Source organism: Pseudophryne corroboree, chromosome 6 (genome assembly GCF_028390025.1).
Source record: "Pseudophryne corroboree isolate aPseCor3 chromosome 6, aPseCor3.hap2, whole genome shotgun sequence".
Lineage (NCBI taxonomy): Eukaryota > Metazoa > Chordata > Amphibia > Anura > Myobatrachidae > Pseudophryne > Pseudophryne corroboree.
Window position 1 is genome coordinate 357860380 of NC_086449.1, and position 15546 is coordinate 357875925.

Genomic DNA, 15546 nt, shown 5'->3' on the forward strand with positions numbered 1-15546 from the left:
TGGGGAATAGCGGCTCCGCAGGAGACAGGGCACAAAAGTAAAGCTTTTCCGATCAGGTGGTGTGCACTGGCTCCTCCCCCTATGACCCTCCTCCAGACTCCAGTTAGATTTTTGTGCCCGGCCGAGAAGGGTGCAATTCTAGGTGGCTCTCCTAAAGAGCTGCTTAGAGAAAGTTTAGCTTAGGTTTTTTATTTTACAGTGAGTCCTGCTGGCAACAGGATCACTGCAACGAGGGACTGAGGGGAGAAGAAGTGAACTCACCTGCGTGCAGGATGGATTGGCTTCTTGGCTACTGGACATCAGCTCCAGAGGGACGATCACAGGTACAGCCTGGATGGTCACCGGAGCCGCGCCGCCGGCCCCCTTGCAGATGCTGAAGTTAGAAGAGGTCCAGAATCGGCGGCTGAAGACTCTGACAGTCTTCTAAAGGTAGCGCACAGCACTGCAGCTGTGCGCCATTTTCCTCTCAGCACACTTCACACGCTGTCACTGAGGGTGCAGGGCGCTGGGGGGGGGCGCCCTGGGAGGCAAATGTAAACCTATATACTGGCTAAAAATACCTCACATATAGCCCCCAGAGGCTATATGGAGATATTTAACCCCTGCCAAACTTCACTAAAGAGCGGGAGACGAGCCCGCCGGAAAAGGGGCGGGGCCTATCTCCTCAGCACACAGCGCCATTTTTTCTCTCACAGAAAGGCTGGAGAGAAGGCTCCCAGGCTCTCCCCTGCACTGCACTACAGAAACAGGGTTTAAACAGAGAGGGGGGCACTAATTGGCGATATAAATATATATATAAAGATGCTATTAGGGAGAAACACTTATATAAGGTTGTCCCTATGTAATTATAGCGTTTTTTGGTGTGTGCTGGCAAACTCTCCCTCTGTCTCTCCAAAGGGCTAGTGGGGTCCTGTCCTCTGTCAGAGCATTCCAGGTGTGTGTGCTGTGTGTCGGTACGTGTGTGTCGACATGTATGAGGACGATGTTGGAGGAGGCGGAGAAATTGCCTGTAATGGTGATGTCACTCTCTAGGGAGTCGACACCGGAATGGATGGCTTATTTAGGGAATTACGTGAAAATGTCAACACGCTGCAAGGTCGGTTGACGACATGAGACGGCCGACAAACAATTAGTACCGGTCCAGGCGTCTCAGAAACACCGTCAGGGGTTTTAAAAAAAAAAAAACGCCCATTTACCTCAGTCGGTCGACACAGACACAGACACGGACACTGAATCCAGTGTCGACGGTGAATAAACAAACGTATTCCTCATTAGGGCCACACGTTAAGGGCAATGAAGGAGGTGTTACATATTTCTGATACTACAAGTACCACAAAAAAGGGTATTATGTGGGAGTGAAAAAACTACCTGTAGTTTTTCCTGAATCAGATAAAATAAAATGAAGTGTGTGATGATGCGTGGGTTTACCCCGATAGCAAATATTGGCGTTATACCCTTTCCCGCCAGAAGTTAGGGCGCGTTGGGAAACACCCCTTAGGGTGGATAAGGCGCTCACACGCTTATCAAGTGGCGTTACCGTCTCCAGATACGGCCGCCCTCAAGGAGCCAGCTGATAGGCAGCTGGAAAAATATCCTAAAAAGTATATACACACATACGGTGGTTATACTGCGACCAGCGATCGCCATCAGCCTGGAGATGCAGTGCTGGGTTGGCTTGGTCGAATTCCCTGACTAAAAATATTTTATTGATATAGAGCATTTAATAGGATGCATTCTATATATATGTATGCGAGATGCACAGAGGGATATTTGCACTCTGGCATCAAGATAAGTGCGTTGTCCATATCTCCCAGAAGATGTCATGGACACGACAGTGGTCAGGTGATACAGATCCCATACGGCACATGGAAGTATTGCCGTATAAAGGGAAGGAGTTATTTGGGGTCGGTCCATCGGACCTGGGGGCCACGGCTACAGCTGGGAAATCCAACCTTTTTACCCCAAGTTACATCTCAGCAGAAAAAGACACTGTCTTTTCAGCCTCAATCCTTCCGTTTCCCTTGTGGGCAAGCGGGCAAAAGGCCAGTCATATCTGCCCAGACATAGAGGAAAGGGAAGTAGACTGCAGCAGGCAGCCCCTTCCCAGGAAAAGAAGCCCTCCACCGCGTCTGCCAAGTCCTCAGCGTGACGCTGGGGCCGTGCAAGCGGACTCAGGTGAGGTGGGGGGTTAGTCTCAAGAGTCTCAGCGCGCAGTGGGATCACTCGCAAGTTGACCCATAGATCGTACAAGTATTATCCCAGGGGTACAGATTGGAGAGTCGAGACATTTTTTCCTCGCAGGTTCCTGAAGCCTGCTTTACCAACGGCTCCCTCCGACAGGGAGGCAGTATTGGAAAAAAATTCACAAGCTGTATTTCCAGCAGGTGATAATCAAAGTACCCCTCCTACAACAAGGAAAAGGGTATTAGTCTTCCACACTATATTGTGGTACTGAAGCCAGACGGCTTGGTGAGACATAGTCTAAATCTGAAATCTTTGAACACTTACATAAAAAGGTTCAAATCAAGATGGAGTCACTCAGAGCAGTGATAGAGAACCGGAAAAAAGGGGACTATATGGTGTCCCTGGACATCAAGGATTACCTCCATGTCCAAATTTGCCCTTCTCAACAAGGGTACCTCTGGTTCGTGATACAGAACTGTCAATATCAGTTTCAGACGCTGCCGTTGAATTATCCACGGCACCCCGGGCCTTTACCAAGGTAATGGCCGAAAAGATGATTCTTAAAAGAAGAAAGGCATCTTAATTATCCCTTACTTGGACGATATCCTGAAAGGGGCAAGTTTCCAGAGAACAGTTGGAGGTCGGAAAAGAACTATCTAAAGTAGTTCTACGACAGCACGAGTGGATTCTAAATATTCCAAAAATCGCAGCTGTTTTCCGATGATACGTCTGCTGTTCCTAGGAATGATTCTGGGCATAGTCCAGAAAGAGGTATTTCTCCTGGAGGGGAAAGCCAGGGAGTTATCCGACCTAGTCAGAAACCTCCTAAAACCAGGCCAAGTATCAGTGCATCAATGCACAGGAGTCCTGGGAAAAATGGTGGCTTCTTACGAAGCGATTCCATTCGGCAGATCTCACGCAAAAACTTTTCAGGGGGATTTGCGGGACGAATGGTTCGGATCGCATCTTCAGATGCATCAGCGGATAACCCTGTCTCCAAGGACAAGGGTGTCTCTTCTGTGGGGGCTGCAGAGTGCTCATCTTCTAGAGGGCAGCACATTCAGCATTCAGGACTGTGTTCTGGTGACCACGGATGCCAGTCTGAGAGGCTGGGGAACAGTCACACAGGGAAGAAATTTCCAAGGAAGTGTGGTCAAGTCTGGAGATTTCTCTCCACATGAATATACTGGAGCTAAGGGCAATTTACGATGCTCTGAGCCTAGGAAGACCTCTGCTTCAAAGTCAACCGGTGCTGATCCAGTAGGACATCATCATGGCAGTCGCCCACGTAAACAGACGGGGCGGCACAAGAAGCAGGAGGGCAATGACAGCAAGGATTCTTCGCTGGGCGAAAAATCATGTGATAACACTGTCAGCAGTGTTCATTCCGGGAGTGGACAACTAGGAAGATTTCCTCAGCATGAATGAATTCCACCCGGAAAAGTGGGAACTTCATCTGGAAGTTTCCACATGTTTGTAAACCGTTGGGAAAGACCAAAGGTGGTTATGATGGCGTCCCACATGAAGCGCCAGGTCTAGAGACCCTCAGGCAATAGCTGGGACGCTCTGGTAACACCGTGGGTGTACCAGTCGGTGTATGTGTTCCCTCCTCTGCCTTTCATACCTAGTGTATGGAGAATGATAGGAAGGAGAGGAGTAAGAACTATACTCGTGGCTCCGGTTTGGCCAAGAAGAACTTGGTACCCGGAACTTCAAGAGATACTAGAAAGGATCTTGATTCAGCAAGAATCATGTCTGTTCCATGACTTACCGCAGCCGCGTTGACGGGTGAACGCCGGATCCTAAGGAAAAAAGGCATTCCGGAAGAGGTCATCCCTACCCTGGTCAGAGCCAGGAAGGAGGTGACCGCACAACATTATCACTGCTTAGGTGAAAATGTGTTCCATGGTGTGAGGCCAGGAAGGCTCCACGGAAGAATTTCAACTAGGTTAATTCCTACATTTCCTGCAAACAGGAGTGTATATGGGTCTCAAATTGGGGTCCATTAAGGTTCAAATTTCGACCGGTCGATTTTCTTCCAGAAAGAAATTGGCTTCAGTTCCTGAAGTCCAGAAGTTGTTAAGGGAGTACTGCATATACAACCCCCTTTTGATGTCTCCAGTGGCACTGGGCGATCTCAACGTAGTTTGGGATTCCTAAAATCACATTGGTTTAAACAACTCAAATCTGTGGATTTGATATATCTCACATGGAAAGCGACCATGCTGTTGGTCCTGGCCTCGGCCAGGCGAGTGTCAGAATTGGCGGCTTTATCTCACAAAGCCATATCTGATTGTCCATTCGGACAGAGCAAAGCTGTGGACTCGTCCCCAGTTTCTCCCTAAGGTGGTGTCAGCGTTTCACCTGAACCAGCTTATTGTGGTACCTGCGGCTACTAGGGACTTGGAGGACTCCAAGTTGCTGGATGTTGTCAGGGCCCTGAAAATATAGTTTCCAGGTCGGCTGGAGTCAGGAAATCTGACTTGCTGTTTATCCTGTATGCACCCAACAAGCTGGGTGCTCCTGCTTCTAAGCAGACTATTGCTCGTTGGATTTGTAGTACAATTCAGCTTGCACATTCTGTGGCAGGCTTGCCACAGCAAAAAATATGTAAATGCCCATTCCACAAGGAAGGTGGGCTCATCTTGGGCGGCTGCCCGAGGGGTCTCGGCATTACAACTCTGCCGAGCAGCTACGTGGTCGGGGGAGAACACGTTTGTAAAATTCTACAAATTTGATACCCTGGCAAAAAGAGGACCTGGAGTTCTCTCATTCGGTGCTGCAGAGTCATCCGCACTCTCCCGCCCGTTTGGGAGCTTTGGTATAATCCCCATGGTCCTTTCAGGAACCCCAGCATCCACTAGGACGATAGAGAAAATAAGAATTTACTTACCGATAATTCTATTTCTCGGAGTCCGTAGTGGATGCTGGGCGCCCATCCCAAGTGCGGATTATTCTGCAATACTTGTACATAGTTATTGTTACAAAAATCGGGTTATTGTTGTAGGAAGCCGTCTTTCAGAGGCTCCTTTTGTTATCATACTGTTAACTGGGTTTAGATCACAAGTTGTACGGTGTGATTGGTGTGGCTGGTATGAGTCTTACCCGGGATTCAAAATTCCTCCCTTATTGTGTACGCTCGTCCGGGCACAGTACCTAACTGGAGTCTGGAGGAGGGTCATAGGGGGAGGAGCCAGTGCACACCACCTGATCGGAAAAGCTTTACTTTTGTGCCCTGTCTCCTGCGGAGCCGCTATTCCCCATGGTCCTTTCAGGAACCCCAGCATCCACTACGGACTCCGAGAAATAGAATTATCGGTAAGTAAATTCTTATTTTTATTTTCAGGTGCCCCTGGATTCTACTTGGAGAAGAGGACCGATGTCGGCGTGTGAACATAGGTAAGTATGTGTGTGTCGACGTATGAAATAAAGTTTTACTTTCACGGTGTCTGTCTCCTGTTTTTATTTGGGTATTTTTCCCCCAGTAGTACTACAGGTACCAGCGGGCCCGTTTTTCTCCCGCATGCTGGTACTTGTGGTTCTCCAAGTACCAGCTTGCGGGGGAGGCTTGCTGGGACTTGTAGTACTACTGGAAAAAACAATATTCTTGTCATTTTACTCAAGGCTATCAGCCTCCCATCCGCAGCCATTGGATGGGGGGGACAGCCTCGGGCTTCACCCCTAGGCCCTTGGGTGGCTGGGGAAGGGGGGGGACCCCTTGATTGAAGGGGTCCCCACTCCCCCAGGGTTCCCCGGCCAGGGGTGACTAGTTGGATATTTAATGCCACGGCCGCAGGGCGCTGTATAAAAGTGACCCCCGGCTGTGGCATTATCTGTCCAGCTAGTGGAGCCCGATGCTGGTGTATAAAATACGGGGGACCCCTACTCTTTTTGTCCCCCGTATTTTTTGCACCAGCATCAGGCGCAGAGCCCGGTGCTGGTTTTAAAAATATGGGGAACCCCTGTCAATTTTTCCCCCGCATTTTTAGAACCAGGACCAGCTCGAAGAGCCCGAGGCTGGTTATGCTTTGGAGGGGGGACCCCACGCCATTTTTTTCAGGGATTTTACCATTCCATCCAAAAAAAAATAAATATATATTATTTTTAAAACTATATAAATAATACTTGTGCCTCCAAAAAAGACAAACCAAGTACCTAATCCCTTCTAATATAAATAGATATGATATTACCAAGAAAAAAACCCACAAAAAAAACATGTTTTAATTTTTTTTTATTAGTTTCACCATCCAAAGTGTGGCGGATTGAAAATGACGAATTTACTGTCTAAAAGCACTGTTGTCGAATTTCCAAACTTCCATTGAATAGACTTTGGTCGAATTGCAGCATGTGTATCATTGCAAAAAAGTCGAATTTCAAAAAGTCGAATTTTGAAAGTCTGTTTTTTTGTCGGAAAGTACTGAATTGCATTGTCGAATATTTTTTTATGGCGAAAAATTCCCGAAATTCGACAATTTCGGGAATTCGACCGCAATTGCATATACCCCATAGGCGGAAGGTCCCAGGAGGCTCCACAACCGCCTGACGCTACCATAGTAGGGCCAGCAAATGCGGGAAATGGCCTGGGATAGGAGGCTGCTGTCTGCGAGGAGATGCAAGCCAGGTCCGTAGATGGCGGAGCAGTTGTGCAAAACCCAGTGAGACGCAGCACACACCATGCCCGGGGTATTTAATTAAGTGGTGTCTGTGTGTGTTTATGTCAGTGTTGTCTGTGTCAGTAAGTGTGTGTGTCAGTGTGTTTATGTGTGTCAGTGGGTATCGGTCAGTAAGTGGTGCCTGTGTAGTGTGTGTGTGTGTGTGTGTGTGTGTGTGTGTGTGTCAGTAAGAGGTGTCTGTGTCAGTAAGTGTGTCTGATAGGAATGTCCGCAAGTGGAATCAGTGTCAGTAAAGGGTGTCTGTGTCAGTAAGTGATGTTCATGTTAGTAAGAGGTATATGTCAGTAAATGTGTGTGTCAGTTTGTTGTATCTGTGTCAGTGAGGGGTGTCTGCCAGTAAGTATGTATGTGCCAATAACTGGTATTTGTGTCAGTAAGGGTTTTCTAGCAGTAAGTGGTGTATGTGTCTGTATGTTTGTGTACGTTACTGAAACATGTGTCAGTAAGGGATGTATATGTCAGTAAGTGGTATCTGTCAGAAAATGGTGTCTGTGCCAGTGTGTGACAGTAAGTTGTATATATGTCAGTAAGGGGTGTCTGTCAGTAAGAGGTTTCTGTAGGTAAGAGTTTCTGTGTCAATAACTGTGTGTCAGTAAGTGTCTATATCAGTAAAGTGTGTCACTAAGTGTGTCTGTATCAATGTGTTTGTGGCAGTAAGTGGAATCTGTGTCAGTAAGGAATGTCTGTGTCAGTAAGTGGTATCTGACAGTAAGGGGTCTCCGTGCTAATAAGTGTGTATGAGTTAGTAAGGGGTCTCTGTTTAGTTTGTGTGTGTGTGTGTCAGTAAGGGGTCTCTGTGTAGTGTGTGTGTCTGTCTGTCTGTCAGTAAGGGGTATCTGTGCTAGTAAGGGGTGTCTGTGTCAATGAGTGTGTGTGTCAGTAAGGTATGTCAGTAAGTTTGTGTCAGTAAGTGGGTTAACACGGACCTCGTGGATGGACAAAGGGATGGTAGGGTACACAGGTTTGATAACTTTATATAATATAATATGGTTTCTTTTACTTTATATATTGATACAAAAATGACGTAAAATGTATTTTACGTTATCAAAATCCTACCCCAGATTACTGGCCATTCTGTTACATTTTCCATACCCCCACTTGTAAATTCCCACTTCGATCACTGGCTATTCAGTATGTACAGTATCAGAAATGTGTTGCCCAAGGTAAAAAGAACTTGCGGGAACTATATAATTCTCTTTCTGCAATTTCAACTATCTTGCTCCATTATATACAGGGGGGAAAAAAAATAAATATATATATATATATATATATAAAACATGAACGTTTATAAGCTTGCAAATGAAAAGTTACTGTACTCTCAGTTTAACATACAGTAAATGCAAAAATCATGGCGTAGAGCAGATCAGCTTTTGTTTTGTCATGTTTGCACCTGTTATTAAATAGTGTAATTACCACAGAATCTTTTGTATGGTTGGAAAATGTAAGGGCATTAATATTTTGAACTAATTGGTATGCTAACTGTGGCTATGAATGCTATAGGGCCTAAGGCAATTGTCTCACTTGTTTTGCCTTTGAGCCAGCCCTGTGGTGCTGCTGTATGCTTAGCTCAGCCAGTGTAAATGGCACAAAGAGGGCAATCACTGACATGAAGGGCTGTCATCACCAAATAAACAGTTATCGCACCTTTATGTAGTTCTAATCAAACTAACTGCACTGTAGAAGGGGTGGTCTTCTGGTTGCCGAATGTCGGGATCCCGGCGCACATTATATCGGCGCCGGAATCCCGACACCCCTGGAGGGAGAATAAATACCCGCAGCGTGGCGAGCGCAGATAGCCCACAAGGGGCTCATTTGCGCTCGCCACGCTGTCGGTATGCCGGCGGTCGGGCTCCCGGCGCCGGTATGCTGGTCGCCGGGAGCCTGGCCGCTGGCATACCATACTACACCCCTGTAGAAGCAGGCATAATTAGGTTGTATGTAAATAAACTGTCATGTTGACAGTCAGAATGTGGCTGCACAATGTCGACAGTTATGATTTCTACATTGTTAAAATGTCGACAGACATGTCAACACTTAGGATTTCAACATGTGAAATGTCAACAATGTCAGATTGTCGACATTAGAATTAGTCTTTGGTGGGAGGGTTAGGGTTAGGCTGCGGATGGAGGTTAGGGTTAGGCTGTAGATGGAGGTTAAGGTTAAACTGCAGAGGGGAGGTTAGGATTAGGCTGCGGGGGGAGGTTAGGATCAGGCTGCGGTTGAAGGTTAGGGTTTCGTCTGCAGGGGTAGGCTAGGGTTAAGCTGCGGGGGGAGGTTAGGGTTAGGCTGCTGGGGAAGGTTAGGGTAAGGTTGAGGGGGAAGGCTAGGATTAGGCTTTGGACGGGAGGGTTAGAGTTAGGCTGCTGGGGGAGGTTAGGGTTAGGCTGCAGGGGGAGGATAGGGTTAGGCTGCGTGAGAAGGTTATGGTTAGGTTGCACGGGAAGGTTAGGGTTAGGCTGCATGGGGAGGTTAGGGTCAGGTTGCAGGGGTAGGCTAGGGTTAAGCTGCGGGGGGAGGTTAGGGTTAGGCTGCTGGGGAAGGCTAGGGTAAGGTTGAGGGGGAAGGCTAGGATTAGGCTTTGGACGGGAGGGTTAGAGTTAGGCTGCTGGGGAAGGTTAGGGTTAGGCTGCAGGGGGAGGTTAGGGTTAGGCTGCGTGAGAAGGTTATGGTTAGGCTGCATGGGAAGGTTAGGGTTAGGCTGCATGGGAAGGTTAGGGTCAGGTTGCAGGGGGAGGTTAGGGTTAGGCTGCAGGGGAAGGTTAGGGTTAGGCTGCGTGAGATTATGGTTAGGCTGCATGGGAAGGTTAGGGTTAGGCTGCATGGGGAGGTTAGGTTCAGGTTGCAGGGGGAGGTTAGGGTTAGGCTGCAGGGGGAGGTTAGGGTTAGGCTGCAGGGGGAGGCTAGGGTTAGGCTGCGGGGGGAAGCTATGGTTAGGCTACAGAGGGAGGTTAGGGCTAATCTGCAGGGGGAAGTGTGAAAGTTAGGGTTAGGAACTAAATGGAGGGTTAGGAAGTAGGATAATAATACTACACCAGAGACCTGACCCAAAAGTGACAGCCACATGACCGCCAGGACCCAGAAGCCACACTGGAGCAGCTGCAGACGTCAGAAGTAGATAAGTCACCGTTGAGCCATTATGACTACATAATGATTGTCAACATAGTCAATATCGACATTATGGCCATATCAACTTGGTGAATGGCGGCATTCTATCATACCATACTTCACTGTAGAAACCAAGAAATTAACGGCCAGATTCCTACAGCAGGAATTCTGTGAGCATCAAACAAATACAACTGGGAAATTTCTGCTGATGTGTGCACAGTTGAGCCATATTTGACTATTATTTATTAACAGTTACTGCACATGCACAGAAAGCCATGAAAACCCCTACTGTGCAAACATTCCCCTGACTGTATGTAGACCCGGCTATTGTGCACGGAGTTGCCGGTAATAGACTTGCGGCAGATAACCATTCCAGGGCAGCGACGTGGAGATGGCCTGAAGAGTTTGCAAAAAAGGGTGTCTCATGGGCGTGTTATGGGAGCGTTGTGGGGATGGCAGTGAATGCAGTAGCATTCCCAAACGCATATACACAGCCTCAGAGGCCATGATCAGACTTATCTGAAATGGAATCACTCAGCAGCCCATACCCTGTCACAAGTGTCCTTGGTAGTCGCAATGGTGCGCAAATGGTGGAATGTTCAGAACCACTGTCGTAGCTGCACTATCCACAGTCTTAGAAAGTCGGCACCTCAGCGCTAGTACTCTCCATCGCATGCTGGACTCGGGATTCCGGAAAGGTACGTTTTTAAACAAAGGGTGCAGTGTGTGCGTTTGGCCCCCCTGGACCCAGGGGCCCGTGTGCACAGCACACACTGCACCCATTACAGATACACCAATGGTTCTACAGTCTAATGTGTTCTACTCTATAGTATCTTGCAATTTATTTATCTTGTTATTATTTTAATAAGACAATGTTGAGACACCATCTCCCAAATGACTTAATGATACTTATAGCTTACAGTTTTACATAATTTGTTATTATAATTTAAAAAATATATATTTTAATGTCATATGTTTTTTTTATAGGTCTTATACATCAATATGATAATGCAGGTACAAACTGCTTGAAGATATAGGGGCTGATGCATTGCCTAGGTAACTCAGTTGGAAGTGGAGATGTGACATACAATATGTACACCTCTGCACCACCCGAAGTTGCTAATGCTTGGTTCTGGAGCATGCACAGTGCAAAACCACACAAGAGACGCTCTGCAAAAAGACGAACATTCAACTCAGTATCATCCCAAGGTATATGTGCAATGGACCACTGTGGCAGTCTGGTGAAGCCTATGGATCCCTTCTCAGAACACTGTTTTAAATGCATAAAATTGGGTATGTAGGATCACAAAGAAAATATATTTGTGATTTAGTTATATTTGCTTTTTTTTAAACACAATAATTAACAAAAAAAATCACTTGAAAAATAGGTGCTTGTTGTCGCATAGCTTGAATAAGAATATTAAACTGTGGGGTGGTCTTTGACAAAAGAAGCACACATTACATGTTGGACATCCAATGGATATACATTTTTTGCTTTGATCCTTACAAAAGTTGAACATTTTGATTGCAAACTGAAGATTTATTTTGCCAAAAACCGCTCTGAAATTGACGTTTTTTTTAATGACTGAATTAGGCGAAGAACATGAATTTAACCCTATCCCAAATAATTTTAGTTAAAAAAAAGAAAAACATTTATTTTTAATTGTTTAAAAAAATATATCCCCCCCAAACATCGAAATATCGATCGGGAACACTACGACCATCGGAACATCGGAAACATTGCGGCTTTCATTTTGAAAGCCGGGACAGCCTCCAGGTATACAGGGCGGTCTGGGGGTGGCTTGGGAGGGTTAATTTACACTCCCCAGCGGCTGCCATTGTCTGCAGCCGCTGGAGAGGGGGGAACATGCCGTACTGACCGATCCGCAGTGATCGGCAGCACGGCAATCAGTAAAGGCCCCTGCACATTTGTCGATCTGCCGCCGAGCTGCCCGACGGCGGATACGGCCGACGGGCGACCCGGCAGCAGTGATGGGGGGAGTGAAGTTTCTTCACTCCCCCCGTCACCCAGCTCCATAGCAGTACATGATAATATTGACAATCTTATCCATATTGGCCTGCATGCATAAGCGAATGGGCACCAACGATGAACGAGCGCGGAGCCGTGCATTGTTCATCGTTGGTTCCTACACACTAAACGATATGAACGTTCTCGTTCATTAATGAACGAGAACGTTCATATCGTTTATTAAAATCTATTAGTGTGTAGGGCCCATAAGGGAGAGTGCAGGGAGGAAGAGGGACCTTCCAGTACCTCTGACAGCAGCAGTGGAGGGAAGTTTCCCTTCCCCGCCGCTGCTAACACTCTCTATCTGACTGGTCACATCCTGTGCGACAAGGTCAGATAAAGCACTTGCAGGCATGGTCGCATCTGATGCGACCATGCCAGGCAAGTGGTTAAAGCGTCTATAGTTGACTTATTAAGGTAATTATATAATTATCTCAAAGAGACTTAAATTAAGCTCCAAATGAAGTATTTGTTTGGTTTGAAGGTCAATAAGTATACAGTATATTACTAAGAACATGGATGCAGAGTCATTGTTTAAATTTAATGCCAGCAAAATGTAAATAACTATTAAAAGAGTTGTGAAGTGTTTCCAGGTGTTGGCAGATTTCTTTATTCCATCTTGTGAAATCACTTCCTCTGCAATTTGAAAGTTTGCAAGGACATGGCCTCTATCCTCTTCTGCCCTATCAGCAGCCTAGCCAAGAAAGCTTGTCATTTTCAGTAGCATCCATTATAATGCCTTCAGGACCTTGAACTGGATTAATCTCATTCATATGTTTAAAAATATATGCCGAATAAGCCAACTCATTGATAAAATTCTTTCTTTCAAACTGTTCCGCAAATGGTTTTTTGCTTCTTTCAGAGTAAGTAAAACGTCTATCCTTATTTGAAAAAGCACTTCAAGACTTGTCCTCTTGAAAGCACTTCATGTTCTGCTTCCATTTCACAACAAAGGGGGTCATTCAGAGTTGATTGCTAGCTGCTGTTGTTCGCAGCGCAGCTATCAGGCTAAAAATCTGCATTTCTGCGCATGCGTATGCACCGCAATGCACACACGCGTCGTACGGGTACAATGAGCATCGTGGGTTTGCACAGAGTGGAACGAACATTCAAGTCGCATGGCCGAACACAAGAAGATTGACATGAAGTGGGCGGTTCTGGGTGTCAACTGACCGTTTTCAGTGAGTACTTAGAAAAATGCAGGCGTGGCAAAAAAACGCAGGCGTGGCTGGGCGTTCGCTGGGCGGGTGTGTGACGTCAAAAGCCGTCCCTCCGTCATTAGAATCAACGCACACGAAGAGTAACTACAGGGCTGGTCTTGTTTTGCTGCACAAGCGTTCGCACTTCTGCAAAGCGAAAATACACTCCCCAGTGGGCGACGGCAATGCGTTTGCACGGCTGCTAAAAACTGCTAGCGAGCTATCAACTCGGAGTGACCCCCAAAATCTTCTAAAAATACGATTCAAAATATTTAAAAAAATATCATCTATTGAAGAAAGTATCACATTGTTTGACGGGAACTGTTTCCATATTTTTCCTCTGACCTAGTGCACGAACCAGATCGACCATTTCCTGGGGTCATGGCTTTACTAAAGTTTCTCCAACAGTGTGGGGCACTTTTGTTTGGCAATCCGCTAAGCAACATTATAGGATGCTTCAAGAAAATGTTTTTGTCAAATGGCAAATCCAAGTTTCGAAAATGTCCTAGATTTTACAAACTGATTTCTCAATTCACAGAAAACCTTGATTTAGAGTATTTTCAGGATGGACAGATATGAGACACACTTTAAGTTTTGTTGGTTTCATACTTCTGTTGGCAAGAATTATTCTGGACAAAAAAGCATTGTGGCTTTTGTGTACTGTCACGTACATTAATGCATGTGAAGTTATAAAATAAATAGTCTTAATTGTCCTTTTTGTTCTTCCACATTTCAATATAAATTGTGTCTCAACCATCAGATGTTTTTGAACTTGACTGGTCTACACTAGCAGCCTTTGCGCATATCAGTGTTACACAGGGGCAGATGTATAAAGAAGTGAAAAGATTGGAGAAGTGTGCCAGTGGAGAACTTGCCCATGGCAACCAATCAGCTTTGAAGTAACATTTGTCTAGTGCATTCTATAAAATTATACGTAGTAGATGATTGGTTGCCATAAGCAATTTCTCAACTGACTCACTTCTTCATTCTTTTCACTACTTCATCCATCTACCTCAGAATGATTTAACGCTTTACAAAAAGTAGTGAATTCTCATTTCAAGTTAGTTACTGTAACTAAGCTACTGTAGCTAGCTACGTCGCACAAGCTACGTCACTCTTTTCACTACTTCATCCATCTACCCCACAATGCTTTAATGCCTTACAAAAAGTTGTGAATTCTCATTTCAAGTTAGTTACTGTAACTAAGGGGGACGTGTACCAAGCAGTGATAAAAGTGGAGAAGTGAGCCAATGCAGAAGTTGCCCATGGAAACCAATCAGCATTGACGTAACATTTATAATTTGCATACTATAAATGTATTCAGAGCAGCTGATTGGTTGCCATGGGCAACTTCTCCACTGGCTCACTTCTCCACTTTTATCACTGCTTAGTACATGTTCCCCTAAGTTACTGTAGCTAGCTGCGTCGCACAAGTATCTGTGGACAGAATGAAGAGATCACATGTGATCCTGTGGCGGCGCTAATTTTGAAGTAGAGATGAGCATACATTATATTTTCAGATAATTACATGACTTATAACGTTATATAAAAATATTTGCAATTTCTACTGGTGATCAAGATAAAGGTACTCCTAAGACTACAGTGGTTTGTTGGCTTCATTAATAATTGAAGAAAATGCTACATGGTAAATACATGTACAGCTGTGTCCTCATGCATCTAGTCTTAATACACCAAGCACCACAAGATGCCTGGAGTGAGTGAGCAAGCAGTTCCCAGGCAAGTCTGCTAAAGTCAGGCATCTTTTTATTCCGGTATGTGAATAAGACGCACAAGCAGACTTTTCTGATTACAAATGATATGCGACATGCCTATATTCTGTGTGCGACTGCATATGCATACAAAATTATATGTTACAGTGTTTTCCAGGAAAACTCTGTAATGTACCATTCGTATGCAGGTACAGCCGCAGTTGCAAACAGAATATAGGCATGCTGCATATCATTTACATTAACAGAGTCTGCTTGTATGTCTTATTGGCATAGCAATGCGTAAAAGACACATTTCGGGGGAAAATGCACAAAAAGACACCCCCGGTATTAGTAAACGCACTCACGACTAGCCGAGACTTGAAGGGCTATTTAGCATGACTGCAGCAACAATGTAGGAGGACACATCTGTAGCTAATGGTATTTTCCCAGCTTTTAGGAATTCTGTAAAATATCAGAATGTTACTATGTAGCAGGCACATGTGAGTGATTCTTTCAACTTTACAATACAGGTATAGGATTTTTTATCCAGAAACCAATTTTCCAGTTACTTTAAATATATAATTGCATTTTGTATAATATCATAGAACAATTATCAGTGAAGTGTCTTCTACTGTAGACACTACGAT

The 15546-nt window shown here is 45.4% G+C and overlaps 1 protein-coding gene across 4 annotated transcripts in view; it reads right to left on the reverse strand.

Annotated features, from left to right (window-relative positions):
• Positions 1-15546, reverse strand: part of SHANK3 (SH3 and multiple ankyrin repeat domains 3) — a 691108-nt gene that overhangs the window by 127045 nt on the left and 548517 nt on the right. The gene's annotated exons all lie outside the window — the stretch shown is intronic.